The following is a 13,447-nucleotide window of genomic DNA, read 5'->3' on the forward strand; positions in this document are numbered from 1 at the left end:
CCACAGCGGGCACAGCCAGCCGCGCTCTGCTCCGCTAATGAGCGCTCCTTGCGGGAAGCTGACCTTCCCCTCCTGGGAGATGCTGCTTGCGGGCTAATTTGGTCCAGCTTCACGGGCAAGGTCCCTGACCTTCACCAGCGGGCAGTAGGATTCCAGCAGTTGTCATGGTTTCAGTGCAGGTTAATTTCTCGTGGGCGTATCCGAGATGCAGGAGAGACGAAAATACATCCAGCCCACAGCTGTGCAGGGGACTGGGTGTCAGACACGCTCCCCTTCCATCTGAGGGGCTAAGGAGTAGCTCGCTTTATTTCTTACCTCCCGGTCGCCCTGGACTCCTTGGAAGGTGATGGTGTGCAGTGCAAGGGTTCCCAGGTGTGTAAGACAGGTGACCCGGAAGCGTGAGGCATCCCTGAGAACCCTTTGGAGACCCCCGTTCCTAAGGAGCCGCCTTGCCCCCCATTGCTTGAGCTCCCGCGTCTCAGTCTGTGCAGAGGCCGTGCTGGTCACTTTCAGACGGGACTCAGAGCTCGTCACCCTTCTTCTTAGAAGATCTCAGGGCCTTTCCGTGGTGTTTACAGTGAAACCCAAGCTCCCAGGCCAGTCTGTGCGGCCCTGAGCTGCCCTCTGCCACCGACCAGCTCCGTGTGTCCATCCCTCTTCCTGAGCCTTTCTTTTCTTTCTTCTTTTATTTTATTTTGTTGTGGCAAGGACACTGGACATGCAGCACCCTCTTAAGTGTCAGTGCGTCAGTGTTGACCGTGGCGCCGTGTGGGCAGCAGGTCTGCAGAGCCCACGCATCGTGATGCCTGCAGCTGCCTCTTCCTCCGTCCCCAGCCCCTGGCAGCCACCACTCCACCCCTGGATTCTGTGAGCCTGGCGATGTTGGAGACCCCAGGTAAGTGGAATCTTCCTGTGACTGGCTTACTTCACTGAGCACCGTGTGCTTGCCTGTTGCAGGGTTTCCTTCGTTTTAGAGGCTGAACGGTCCTCCGTCGTGCGCGTGTGCCACACCTTCTCTGTCCTTCAGTTTGTCCATGGGCACTCAGGCTGCTTCTGTATCTTGGGGGGTGTGGATAATTTCCCAGTGAGCAGGGGCAGCGGGTCACTCTTTAAGGTCCTGATTTCAGTCTCTTGGATAGATGCCCAGGAGTGGGGCTGCTGGACCCCATGGTGGTTCTATGTGTAACTTTCTGCGGCCCCTCCGTACTGTTTTCCATGGTGACTGTGCCATTTGGATGCCCCCCACCCCGGGCGGGAGGACTGCCTCTTCTCCACGCCCTCGCCAGCACCTGTCGTCCTGTCTCCTATGTTCTGACCCTCCGATGTGCCTGCCCTTTGTGCCCTGGGTCAACTCTTCCCTGTTTCTTTGGGCGTTAATTTCCTTTCCTCCTTGGAGCCAGTTTCTCATGAAGGACTTTCCTGACACCTCCTCTGTCGTGGTGTCCAGCCCCTCCCCCCGGCCTGTTTATCCCCTTCCCCTTGCTGATCAGGATCTGGGCAAGTCCGCTTCCCTGAAAATACTCTTTGTCTTTGGTGCTTATGATACTCTGTCCGGCAGAGTATCCCCAGCCTGATCCTTAGAGAGGGCTCAGCGAATATTTGTTGGATGAAATAGCTCCTCAAAGATTTTGCACTTCTAAGTTGAAATAAGTTATGTTATTAGCTTTATTGTTGGCCTCGCCATAGATTCTGAGATCAGAGACTGGTCGACTCTTCACAGGGGTGTCCCACGACTGGTAATTCTTCATTTGAAACTTTAATAATAATAATAATAGTAGTTAAGTTTTTTGTTGCCAGAGGTGACGGTATATGGGACAGTCATCACGATGAAGTGGACACCTTTAAGTAGTCACAACTTGACCAGAAATCTGTCTTTGCGATGGACAGGCTTAAAGCTGTAGGCAGCCATTTATACGAATGGAATCCGGGGATCAGTGTGTTAAACAGACTGGCATTCAGCTCTTTGGGACGACACCACTGGGGCTCCTAGATCAGTGGAGCGAGAAAAACAGATGTCCACATGGGGTTGGATCACAGAGCCAGGGCGTGAATTTTGATAAAGGGATAACAGAATACCTTTTTCAGCTGCACCTCTAAGTGCAGGACTGCCTCAGCCCTCGTCGTGAAGTGAGGGGCACCGAGCATTCTGGAGGGAGCCCGAGTGTCTGGACAGACGTCTGCCTGAGTTGTTGTTTGGGGGGTTCTGCTACGTGGGAGAGAAATGGTAGGGAGATTGCCTTCAGCTACCAGTAGATTACAGACCTCTCTCTCAGCTCTGGTGGGAGTTTAGAGCCAGCTGACTTGCTGTGGTTCGTTGTGGTTAAGATCTGTTTCTAAACATTTAATTCTTGCCTGGATCAAACCACTTAGTTGACGCATCCCTTTTGGTCCAAACCTGCTTCGGTTTGGGATAAACTGAAGTGGATTTTTATTGTGCCACTGCTCGGGATGTAGACAGACAAAGAGACCCTGGCAGCATTCGAGTTCCTGTTGTGTGAGTTGTGGAGCAGGGGTTCACGGGGATGGGAGCCGTTACGGTCTGTGAACTCAGACAAGGGACCGTGGGTATTTAGCTAAATTTAATAAAGAATAAAATGAGCTCTGGGTTCCTATTCTAGGTCCAAGTCTGAGGTCTAGGTTTTGTGACCCTTGACACATCACCTGTGATGTGTCTGATTAATGTCTTTACCCGTAAACTGAGGACATTTAACAGATATCCTCACAGATGTAAATAGACCAAAAGCCGACAGAGATGTGCTATCTCAGCCACACATCTGACTCTGAGCTTCCTGGAACGCAAGACGAAAATGAAGACGTGGTGAAAATCAAATTCTTTTCCTCTGAAAAGAAGAACCATTTTAGTTCTTGGGAAGAAGTAAACCTTTTCCGAGAATTGGACGCAAAAAATATTTACCTTGGACTTTTTATATCAGGCCCTGAGGGTTAGCGCATTGTGCCCTCAACCACAAATGCAGCAAGAAATTTCTTAATTATTTATGTCCTGACTCGCTCCGTGAAGGATTTGGAGTGACAGTTTTCATAAAGCGGTTTCTTGTAGTGACCGCGGTAAAACATACTGCTCCGGAGCTGAGTCTGCGAGACGGCCAGTGACAAGGTCCAAACACCCCATCTTCCCGGGTCGCCCTTGGTCTCCGGCTGATGGGGCGAGGCTCAGCGGGGAAAACCCCTACCCCGTGGGGCAATCCGTGACTCGCAAAGTCAAATTGTAAAGTGCTAAAAAAAAACAAAGAAAAGGTCGCTGGTCACTTGTATATCCACGAAGTTGTGACAACAAAGAAAAAAATGAAAAGCGTCTTACAGCTTTTCTTAAAAATACCTGCTGCTTGAGTTCTGGGAAAAGAAAGAAACTTCCGGCACGTCTCGCTGCAGGACCTGAAAGCTCTGAAGACGCCCTTCCTCCCCCCACCGCCTGTTGATCGTGGGCGCTCCTTGCAGGCACGTTTTAGAGGCTGGACTTCCAGGACGTGTCTTTGCCGAAACGCGATGGTAGGATATTTCCCTGCTACCCCATGTAGCGTCATCTTCTAAAGTGAAGAAGAGAGAAAATTCTGTTTACAAACCTTTATTTACAACACCTGTGATGGTGTTTTATTTACAAGATCGTGTGATCACATAACCCGCCCCTCGCAGGACATGTCATGTGGTCACGTAACCCCCGCTCCAGGACGTAGGCATTGCGTGATCACGTAGCCCCCTCCTGGACGTAAGTGTCACGTGATCACGTAGGCCCCCCGGACATGTCACGTGATCACGCAATTTCCCCCCCCGGGACGTAAGCGTCACGTGATCACGTAACCCCCTCCGGGACACGCGCATGAGGACACTCTGGTTTGTCTGCTCAGTCTCTCCGTACGGAGAGCAGGGCTCAGTGAACGTCTGTTGAACAAACGAGTGACAAAGTCCGTAACAGAGAGCGAAACCAGTGCGATATTTGAGGGAACAGTTGTCAAGGGCCCGTGTTTAGCATTGTTCTGAAGCCAGAAGTCGCAAGCTGGAGACCCAAGGGAACGGTGACGGGGGGGCCTCCTTACCCCCCCCCCCCAAGCTGTTGGCACGCTGCCCCTGACACCTGAATACTGCTATTCCCAATTTTGCAGGAATAGCGTCATAGCATTGTAATGTTTTCCGTAAATATCTGAGGAAGACTCCAGGCCTGAAAATGTAAAATTCATGCCTGGAAAAACTGTTGAAATACTTCTGGTGACTCTTTGGGTGACAGGAAATTGGCCGTTTGACTAATGTTTTGTATCGATTTAGCGCGATGCCAGTGGACACAGGTGTGCCTGCCGCCTCTTCTTCACCTGCGAGCACCAGCGTTGGGCACAGGTGATAAATTGTTGCACGGGAGGGGTCCCCTCCCCCACTTCAGACTGAGCCCAAGTCTTCCCAGTGGTTGCACTGCACCTCTGCAGGGAGCCGGAGTGCTTTTCGGAGTTGCGTTTCTGCTGAGCTGTGCTTATGTAAACACTGTGGACTGGGCACTTGTGTGGGCACCTGTCAGCTCTGCGTCCAGGTGGCTTTTGTCCACAGACCTGTGGGGAGGCCACGTTCCAGTCCCACCTGTCACCATGGAGTGTCATCTTGACTGGTCATTTCACATCCAGACCTCAGTCTCCTTGACCGTGGACCTGCAGAGGGTCAGCGCATCACTAACCATCCGTGTGCTGTTTCTCAAGCAGGGCCTTCCCAGCGGGTTAGTTGTTATGTGGTGGGAAAAGGAGCTAAGAGCTCACCCATTTGGGACACATTTGGTTCGTCGCAGCTGGATCACAGGACCTCTCGGAAACGGTAGCCGTTAGCCCGCATCCTGACTCCAGAGGGGGACAGCCCCGGTCCCCGGCGTGTCTGCCAGGGGACCGCGCAGCTCCCCTGGAGCCAAACGCCAGCACCTGTGACCCACCGGCCTAAATCAGCGCGCTCCCTGCAGGGTCTCACCTGTGAAACGGGGTTATTTCCCTCTTTGGGGTGAGCGGCTTTTCACCACCACGCCACGGTTTGTGATTTTCCACCCAGCCGGGCACCTTTGGAAAGACCCCGTCTACACAGCGTGCTGCCGCGTGGTGAGTGTGTGCCGGCCGAGGGCGGGCTCTACTCTGACGGGCCGCGGTTTGTGACAGGCCCGCCGCGGCCCTGCAGGTGGAGGTGCGCTGAGCGGGCGGCCGGAGGGGCGCCTTCCCGCGCTGGGCCTGTGCACGGGCGGCGGGACGCGCTGGTTCCGCCGCGTGTGCCTGAGGCCGGCGGCAGAGGTGCGCGCGCCTGTCCCCTGGGGCTCCGGGGCTTTACCTGACGGTTCAAAGCCAGCAGACAGGTGGCGCCCTTAGTCGCACTCCTTTGTAAGTGTGCCCGTACACGGACAGCTCTGTTCCTGGGGGTCTGGAGGGTCTTCTGCAGGGGGGTGGGGGGCAGGGCGGGGGGCGGGCGGCGGTCACAGATGTTACCTGAAGATGCCTGCTGGCGGACCTCACGTCCACTTTTCTGAGCGATCCTTCACCGTTTAGTGCCTGTGCCTGCGCCTCCGCAGGAGAAGAGGCTGGGGCAAGTCCTCCGCGCGGCACGTGGCCCTGTGCCCCCCACTTCCTCCCTCGGCCCAGAGGAGCCCCTGTGTGAGCCCGAGGGCTTCCCGACCTGCCTCCTCCCTCGGCCTGCGCACAGGAGGGCCTCTGCATGGGGAGCAGGGCACCGGACTTCCTCCTTCAGCTGCCCTGATGTGGGTCACGCGCGGCTCCCTGAAGAGTCCGATGATGGGTAGACAGAAGGCGGGCTGGGCTGGGTTTGGGCAAAATTCTTCCCTATGGAAGCAGACGCGCCTCCTCGTCGGGCAGCCTGGGGCCCCGCTCTGACCCGGTCCCGTGGAGACCACACCCTCTTCCCACCTGACCTCCTGCAAAGTTGTCACTCCTACCTTGGCTTTTGCTTAGTTTTAATTTTTCACAATATTAACATTTATTTAAGGTTATTTAATGGTTTCATCTTTTTTTTAAAAAAGTCTTTTTTAAAGAGCTGTTTTAGGTTCGTGGCAAAATCAAAAGGGACACACAGGTGGTGCCCCTGTACCCCCTTCGCCACACCCGCGTGCCTCTGCCCTCATCCACATCCCCACCAGTGGTACGTCTGTTACAGTCAGTGACGCTGCTCTGACACGTGGGTGCCGCTCAGAGCCGAGCTGACCTCAGGGTGCACTCTTGGTGTCGCTTGTTCTGTGGGTTTAAACAGGTATGTGGTGGCTAGTGTCGCGCACTGTGATGTCAGGCAGAGCATTTTCACTGCTCTAAAAGCCCATCCTGACCTTGCCACAGGGTTTCAAGACCCTCTGGTTGTCTCAGTGGCCTCCTTTAAGCTTTCGATGCTGTATCAGTGTCTCCTCTGCCTGATGCTAGACCAAACTGGGCCTCCTGGCGAGCACTGTCAGTATTGTCCCAGGGCCACTCTCGTCCCATCTGCACAGACCGTCCCACAGCCCCTTTGCTGGCTGCTCTGTATCTGCCTTGTCCACTGATTATCCCAGCACACGTTTGTTAATGGCCTGATGTGTGCTGGTTGCTGAGAACATGAGACCAAGCCTTGGGGCTGAGGAAGGTAACAGTCTGCCATCAAATGGACCATGTTTAAATGCTGTCATTCAGAAAGCTTCCTTATTATTATTAATTATTATTATTATTTAAACACAAACTGCTGTCTTCAGTTTTCTCTAGATTCTGCAGTTGAGGTTTTGAAGAGCAGGACTTTTTAATATGAAGTCAGTTTCAGCTCGTTAGCTGTTTCTTAAAGCATGTCAAATATTTGTAACCCACGTACTGCTTCTCCCCAGCTTTGTCATGTACGCACTTGGTGGACACGTTTCCTGAGTTTCCTCAGGTTGTTGGTGCAAGTATCCATCAGGCCAGGGTCACACACAGAGCCCTGTGTCCAGTCACTGGAGACTCCCTCCAGGAGAATGTGGATCAGCGCCGTGACCTCCCACACAGCTCAGCCGTTGTTTGTGTACTGTGTGGGTCCTTTCCCAGGAGCTGGGTCTAAAATCGGGCTGATTCGAAGCCCAGTTGTCTGTGCACGTTGCTCCTCTGCTCAGTTGACTGTGGTGAGATTTCAGTCTCATCCAAGGTTCTCTTAAGCATTTTCCAATAAATATCCTGTGCTTTGTGCAGGAAGGAGGCGGAGGCTCTGATCATCATTCGTGGCAATAAAAGTGGCGCTTCTAGGTCCCTGCCCCCACTCCCCTCCCTTCTCTCATAGAGCCTGGAATTTGTAGGAAACCGGCTATATTGAGAAACCAGAATTAGGTGTCTGGAGGGGTGCAGTTTCTTATGAGAGATTAGTTCGGAAGATCCAGATGTGAACGGGGAAACCAGTCACCGAGGTAGAGCGTAGGTACCTTCTCGCTTTAACTGAGCGGGGAAGGGAAGGTCTTCGCACAGTGTGAGGAGATGTGATTTATGCATTTTTTCCAGCCTCGGGCCTGGGTTTGGGGGCACACCCAGACAAGTTAGTAAGGAGTTCAGAATATACCCCAAGTAACTTCAGGGCCTGACAGGGCCCCGTGAGAGCCGGGGGGCCCTCACTCTGGCTGGGTCTGTGTCCCCGGGCACTGGGCTGGCCGAGGGGCAGCTCAGCGACGAGACTGGCCCAGGCGGGGCTCACACATCTCTCAGTGAAGCGTGTTCTGCTAAACACGAGTCCAGGCCCACGGCGTCCTCGCCTGGCCTGGCCTGCGTGCTGGAGCCGCCTGGAGTTGCGCGGCCTCGCTTTCTTGGCTGATTCTCAGGTCTGCGGGCATGTGAGGAGCAGAGGGTAGGAAGCAGAAAAAGTACCCAAAGCTGGAGAGGCCCTGGGGGTGTCTCCCCACCCCCACTGTAGTTGAGACTTAGGGCTGCGCGGTCTGTCAGAAGTAGGACTGCCCCCCACTGAGATGTGCTCACAGCTCCCGGGGTGACCCTCGCACTTCGTGGTAAACACCGCTGTGGCCAAGCTCCTCCCAGCAGGCTGGCCGCTGTTGTCACTGAGCGTTCCCCTCGCTGACGTTTGTGATGCTTACAGTCATACATCTGTTGATGTGTGTACTTCTTATCGTCTTTCTTCCCGATTAGACTGTGAATCCTTGGTACCAGGGGTCATGCCTTGTTTTACATGTCTTGGCCCCCAGCAGAGTGTCGGATGCCTAGTAGGCGCTGAACTTTAAACCAAAGTTGAAATTAAAGTTGTGTGAAGATCTGAAGGTTAAACGTCGCTGCAGGGACGGGCCGTGGCTCCTTGTTTGTCAAGGGCGGATGATCCCTGGACAGTGTGAGCAGCACACTCCTTGTTCTGGGGGCACAGCTAACACAGAGCGTTCCAGAGTTGAGCAGACAGGTGAAAGATGAAAGGAGGACAACCAAAGATTAGTCAAAAGTGAGAGGTTTGCAGAGCGTCTCCTGCTCCGTCCTGGGACCGCAGGCACAGAGGGAAGGGACAGACGGCTGCCTGTTCCCCCTGTCACGGGGCCACGCTGTGGGGCAGAGATGGGCAGTGACGAGATCAGTGCTGTCGTCCCCCCGCACACATGGGCGCTGCTTTATCTGTTGGTTTGTCACTTGAACGAGTATTTTCTGAGCACCTGCTCTGTACTGGGCATCAGGGTACAGCAGTGAACAAGCCAGAAGAGCCCTTCTCTTCTGGGAGCGTTTGTTCCCAAGTAATAAGAAAGACAATCCAAAACATGAGTGAAATACATCTCAGGGCAGATACCGTTAGTCAGGGCGTGTTGGTGGGCGGGGTGCAGTTCTAAACAGCCGCTTGTTCTTCTACGAGGTCAAGGAGAAAGCTGCTGCCTGAAAGCTTGGGGTGAGGGAGGTGTGAGGATTTCCACAGAGAGGATGAGGTATGGAAATGTCAGCAATGAAAACACAAGAGCGACTGGGAGCCAAGTAGGATCGCCTGGTGGCTTGAGCGTCCCTTAGGGGCCGGCGGTCACACGGCGTCAGCCGCGGCGAGGCGGTTCCCCCACCTTGGGGCTGTGGTGCGCGGACAGCTCAAGCGGACAGTCGGGCTCCGCGGGCCCCAGGGATGCTCCAGAGAAGCAGAATCTGAACTAATCAGTTGAGAGGGATGGGCAGGGTAGGGACGGGTGTTTGTAAAGGCGGCGTCAAACCCCAGAGTCCAGGCTGGGGACGGAGAGGCGGAGGAGCCGGACGGGGACGAGGGTGAACAAGCAGGCTGGGGAGCCGGGGCGTCCGCGAGGTCGGCGAGGAGGCGCGTGGGGGGAAGTGTTTGACGGTGAGACTCGGGGGGTCGTGTGGCCCTTGGTGACGCCCAAGTCGAGACCTGACCTCTTGAGAGGTGTCTCAGGAGGGCGCAGGATGTGATCGTCAGAGCCGAGAGGGTCAAGGAGAGAAAAGCTCGGGATGTTAGACGGGTCGTTTAAAGCAGTGGCTCCTTGTGAGGGTGTCGTCCCGCTCCCACCCCTGCTCCGGGGTGTCTGGTAACGTCCGGAAGTAGTTCTGGTTGTCCCGGTCGGGAGGCGCTGCCTGGTGGGCTGAACCCAGGGCTGCTGGCTAGCATCCTCCAGTGCACAGCGGGGCTTCACGACAAGTCACCTGCCCAGGTGTCAGCAGGCACTGCTGCTGAGAAGCCCTGGTCTAAGGTGACGTCCCGGTCGCGGACTGAGTCCAGAGCCGGGCAGACAGGAGGCCGCAGGTCGGTGTGGGAGCCAACCACGAAGGAGGGGCGTGGCCAGAAGGGCAGAAGAGGGTCCTGCAGTTGGATCCCATGTCCCTGAATCTATTTTTAAATCTTGTTTCTTTAAATGTGTTGTTTGCTTTTTCTTTTAAATTTTTTATGGAAGTGTAGTCGATTTACAGTGTTGGTTTCAGGTGCACAGCAAAGTGATTCAGTTGCACGTATACGTCCATGTATAGTTTCTTTTCAGATTCTTTTCCATTTTAGGTTATTACAAGGTACTGAATACAGTTCCTTGTGCTGTATGGTAGGACCTTGCTGTTTATCTTGTATACAGTAATATGTGTCTGTTAATCCCCACCCCTTAATTTGTCCTTCTCCTCTTTGCTGTTTTTTTAAAGAGAAGAGGACAGCGGTTTGGGGTGGCAGTGAGCGCCTGGAGAGGGGTGTGAGGGGTGAGATGTGAGAAGTCTGGGGGAGCGGTGTCCTCTGTACGCCAGGGTGCAGTGAGAGCAGGAAGGGAAGGTCCAGGGGTGGGGAGGAGGCAGGTGGGAACTCCTGGGTGGCAGAGGGGAAAGGATGGAAGGACGGAGAGCGGGACGGTGGAGTCCCATCTGGGGGTGCAGAGTCACGCGGGGAGGAGCGCCGTGGAGATGGGTGGATGGGAAGCGTGCTGAGCTGTGTCTTGAGATCCTAGAGGCCCTGGGGACTGGGGACCTTGGGGCAGCTGAACCATCCCCAGAGCAGGGTGACCAAAGGCCTTGGGGACGGCATCACCCACAAACAGAGGTGCCGTTTCAACCTACGATAGATGAGCCGATGGTTGGTTTGAGGAAGAATGGGAGTTTCCCGTTCTGAGCTCACTTGGACAGCATAATGGACTTCGTTGGAGGTAATTTATGTCAATGCCAAGCTAACGAGGGTGAGGAGGAGAAGCGCTTCGCATTCCAGGTGGACTTCCCGTAACTGCCTCCGCTTGTTCTCATCAACCATTTATGACGTGCACTTGGAGAAGAGATTCTAGCGAGTACGTGTAGATGACGGGCTCTTCGGGAATCCTGGAGTGAAAGGAAAAGCACCCTGGTGCTGGAGGGGCGGGTGAGGACGGCAAGTAGGTGTTGTTGGAAACTTTCTTAACGTACTGAACACTTAGAGGCCTTCGGGGCCCTTAATCTCTCCTTAATATCATTATATTTTAACGACATTATCATGAAATATAACATACACATGGAAAAGTGCGCTAAGTGTGAATGTACGTTTAGGTTAATAAATAATTATACACAAAAGCGTGTATCCACGACCCCACCAGACTGCCCCCCGTCTCTGCGGCATTTATGGTCATTATTTTCTTACTTTGTGTTTCTTTGTAGTTTCACCACCATATACTCCCCCCGAACCATGCAGTGTAAAGACATCCATGTTTCACTTTGGAGTGATTGTCCTACAGTTGCCGTTCCTTTGTGTCTTGCTTCTCTTGCTATCGTGTTAGTGAAATTTGTCCGTCACACTGCACGTCACCGCAGTTTATTTTTATTTCTGTGTAGTTCCCCACTGTAGAACATGCCTAGTGCTTGCCATGCGTTTACATGTAGGCTGTGTCTGTAATGGCAAAGTGATTTATACCAAAGTGTATTTATATTTATCGTATGTATTTACAAAATATACTTGCCCACTCTTCTGCTGATTGCTGTTTAGTTGTTTCTAGGTTTTGACAATTACACAAAACACTGCAGAGAACATTCTTTCACATGGGTCATGCTGCAAGATACCCGAAATGGAGGAATAAATAAAGATTGGATTGTAGGATTGAAGAGTGTATATGGTCAACATTCTAGGTTGAACGCGTATGTAGCTCCCTAAGTGGTGAAGCAGTTTTCACCTCCGCCAGCAGTGATCAAACTTCAAACACCCCACGTCTCCCCAGCACGCGGCGCCGTCAGTCTGGTGGGGTAGGGGGCTGTTTCCTCAGGAGTATTTCTTTTTCTTCTGTGTTTTCCTTAATTGTTACTGTATTGTATTCATCCAGATACACAGCAGTGATAGCCAGCTTCCTTTTAAATCTCAGAATTAAATATTAAGCCTTATCTTCTTGTTTTAAATTTATATTCTCCTACTGGGAAGAAAAGAGGCTGACCTTCTATAAAGAGCAGACCCCCTTCCACAATCAGCTGGGCCAGAAAGTGGCCAGCTCCCTCCCAAGGCCAGGCGCTGGCCAGCTGGGACCAGGTGACCCTATCGTTAAAGCCACAGTGCAGTGAAGGGGCGCTCGTTCTAATCCAGGTGAGGAAGGGCAGCAAGGAAGAGACATTTGTTCCAGAAACGGGTTTTCTGAAGATTCCCAGTTCATCAGTTTTGCTTTTTTTCCTCGAGTGAATTTTGGGAGGGAAGCAGTCTTAACACAAGCTTTAAAGGCTTGCCTGTGGGAGGCGATCACGGTGGCCTTTCTGAGAAGGGGCTGTTGGCAGGTTTAAGTGACTCCCCTGATGGTGCTTTTCAGCTTCCTGTTCTCCTTGGCGTGGCTTCAGAGCCTGAGAGATCTCCATAGGCAAGCCTGGCGTGGTCTGGTCCACTGGACTTTCTCCAGGTTCTCTAAGAAACACCTGCTGGGAAAAATCAAAGGAGCAGAAATAGCTAATCCTAGTTCAGGTCAGACGTGGGGACCAGGAAGTACCAGTTTGATCATAAGGCAAGACTCACAATATGTGGAAATTCAAGTTTGTGGTAATGGCAGAAAAATTTTATCAGATTAACTCATAGATAATCATTACAAAAGCGGAACAACACAGATGAAAACAAAACTTTTGATGTCGGTGGAGGGTAACTGATAACGGGCAGGAGCTGCAGAGGACTCTACTCTTAGAATACAGGCCACAGAGTTGGCTGAATTTTTGAGTTCACACCTTTCTGCTTGAGGGTCCTCCCTAATTCCCGGTCTGGGGTTTGGACAGCAGAAACCTGCAGTGTTTCTGGATGGAGATGCCAGAAGAGAGACTGGGGCTGGGTGGCCGTCTAGAAAGTTAGGGGAAAATGGTGAAAGAGAGGTGCCCCTGACTGGCTCCTCCAGTCCACCCAGATCATTGGCTGGCTGCTAAACTGCACCGTGTGCAGCGAAACCCACACTCTGGTGCCAAGGCAGCATCTGAAAGGCAACATAATTAAACAGAGTTCAGTTGTTGCCCACTGCAGAGTGTGGGGTTTGAGCCCAGCCAAAGTGCCTGCAAAGATAAAACCTATTCTCCAGAGGAGAACTAACTAATCCCGGGGCTCTGCAGCGTTTCGTCCCCAATGACTTGTACTTAATAATAATTTAAAAGACTAGGCACGTGAAGAAACAGGAAAACGTGGCTCATGCTTAAGAAAAAGAAGCAGCAAATAGCCACGCCCAGGCGAACCAGACGCTGCAGTGAGACGCAAACGCTCCGATGCACCTGGTCGCGTGTGTGCTGGGCGTTGCAGAGTGAGTGAGTAGCTGGGGAGCCCGGGCCAAGAGCTGTAAGTAGAAATTACAGACCTTAGGTACTCAACAGCAGAAGTGAAATATACACAGAGTTGACCTAACAGAAGAACGAAGATGGCAGAAGAATCAGCAAACTTGAAAACAGTACAACAGAAATGATCAGTTCTGAAGAACAGAAAAGGCATTGAAGAAAATGAACACAGCCTTCAAGGCCTGTGATTAAATATGAAGTCTAATATATCTGTAATTGGAGTCATAAAGAGACAAGGAAGATACTGGAAGGTAAAAATGTAACTGAAGAAATAATAGTTTGAAATG

General features: G+C 52.6%; 1 long non-coding RNA gene across 1 annotated transcript in view; it reads left to right on the forward strand.

Moving 5' to 3' along the window:
* The first annotated feature begins 326 nt into the window (after window positions 1-326).
* LOC116664761 overlaps window positions 327-13,447 on the forward strand; it is a 48,718-nt gene continuing 35,597 nt past the window's right edge. The window contains exons 1-2 of the long non-coding RNA XR_004321173.1: window positions 327-372; window positions 709-895. This is a non-coding gene — a long non-coding RNA (uncharacterized LOC116664761). The remainder of the gene's footprint in view (window positions 373-708; window positions 896-13,447) is intronic.

The sequence above is a fragment of the Camelus ferus genome, chromosome 7 (assembly GCF_009834535.1).
Source record: "Camelus ferus isolate YT-003-E chromosome 7, BCGSAC_Cfer_1.0, whole genome shotgun sequence".
NCBI classification, from domain to species: domain Eukaryota; kingdom Metazoa; phylum Chordata; class Mammalia; order Artiodactyla; family Camelidae; genus Camelus; species Camelus ferus.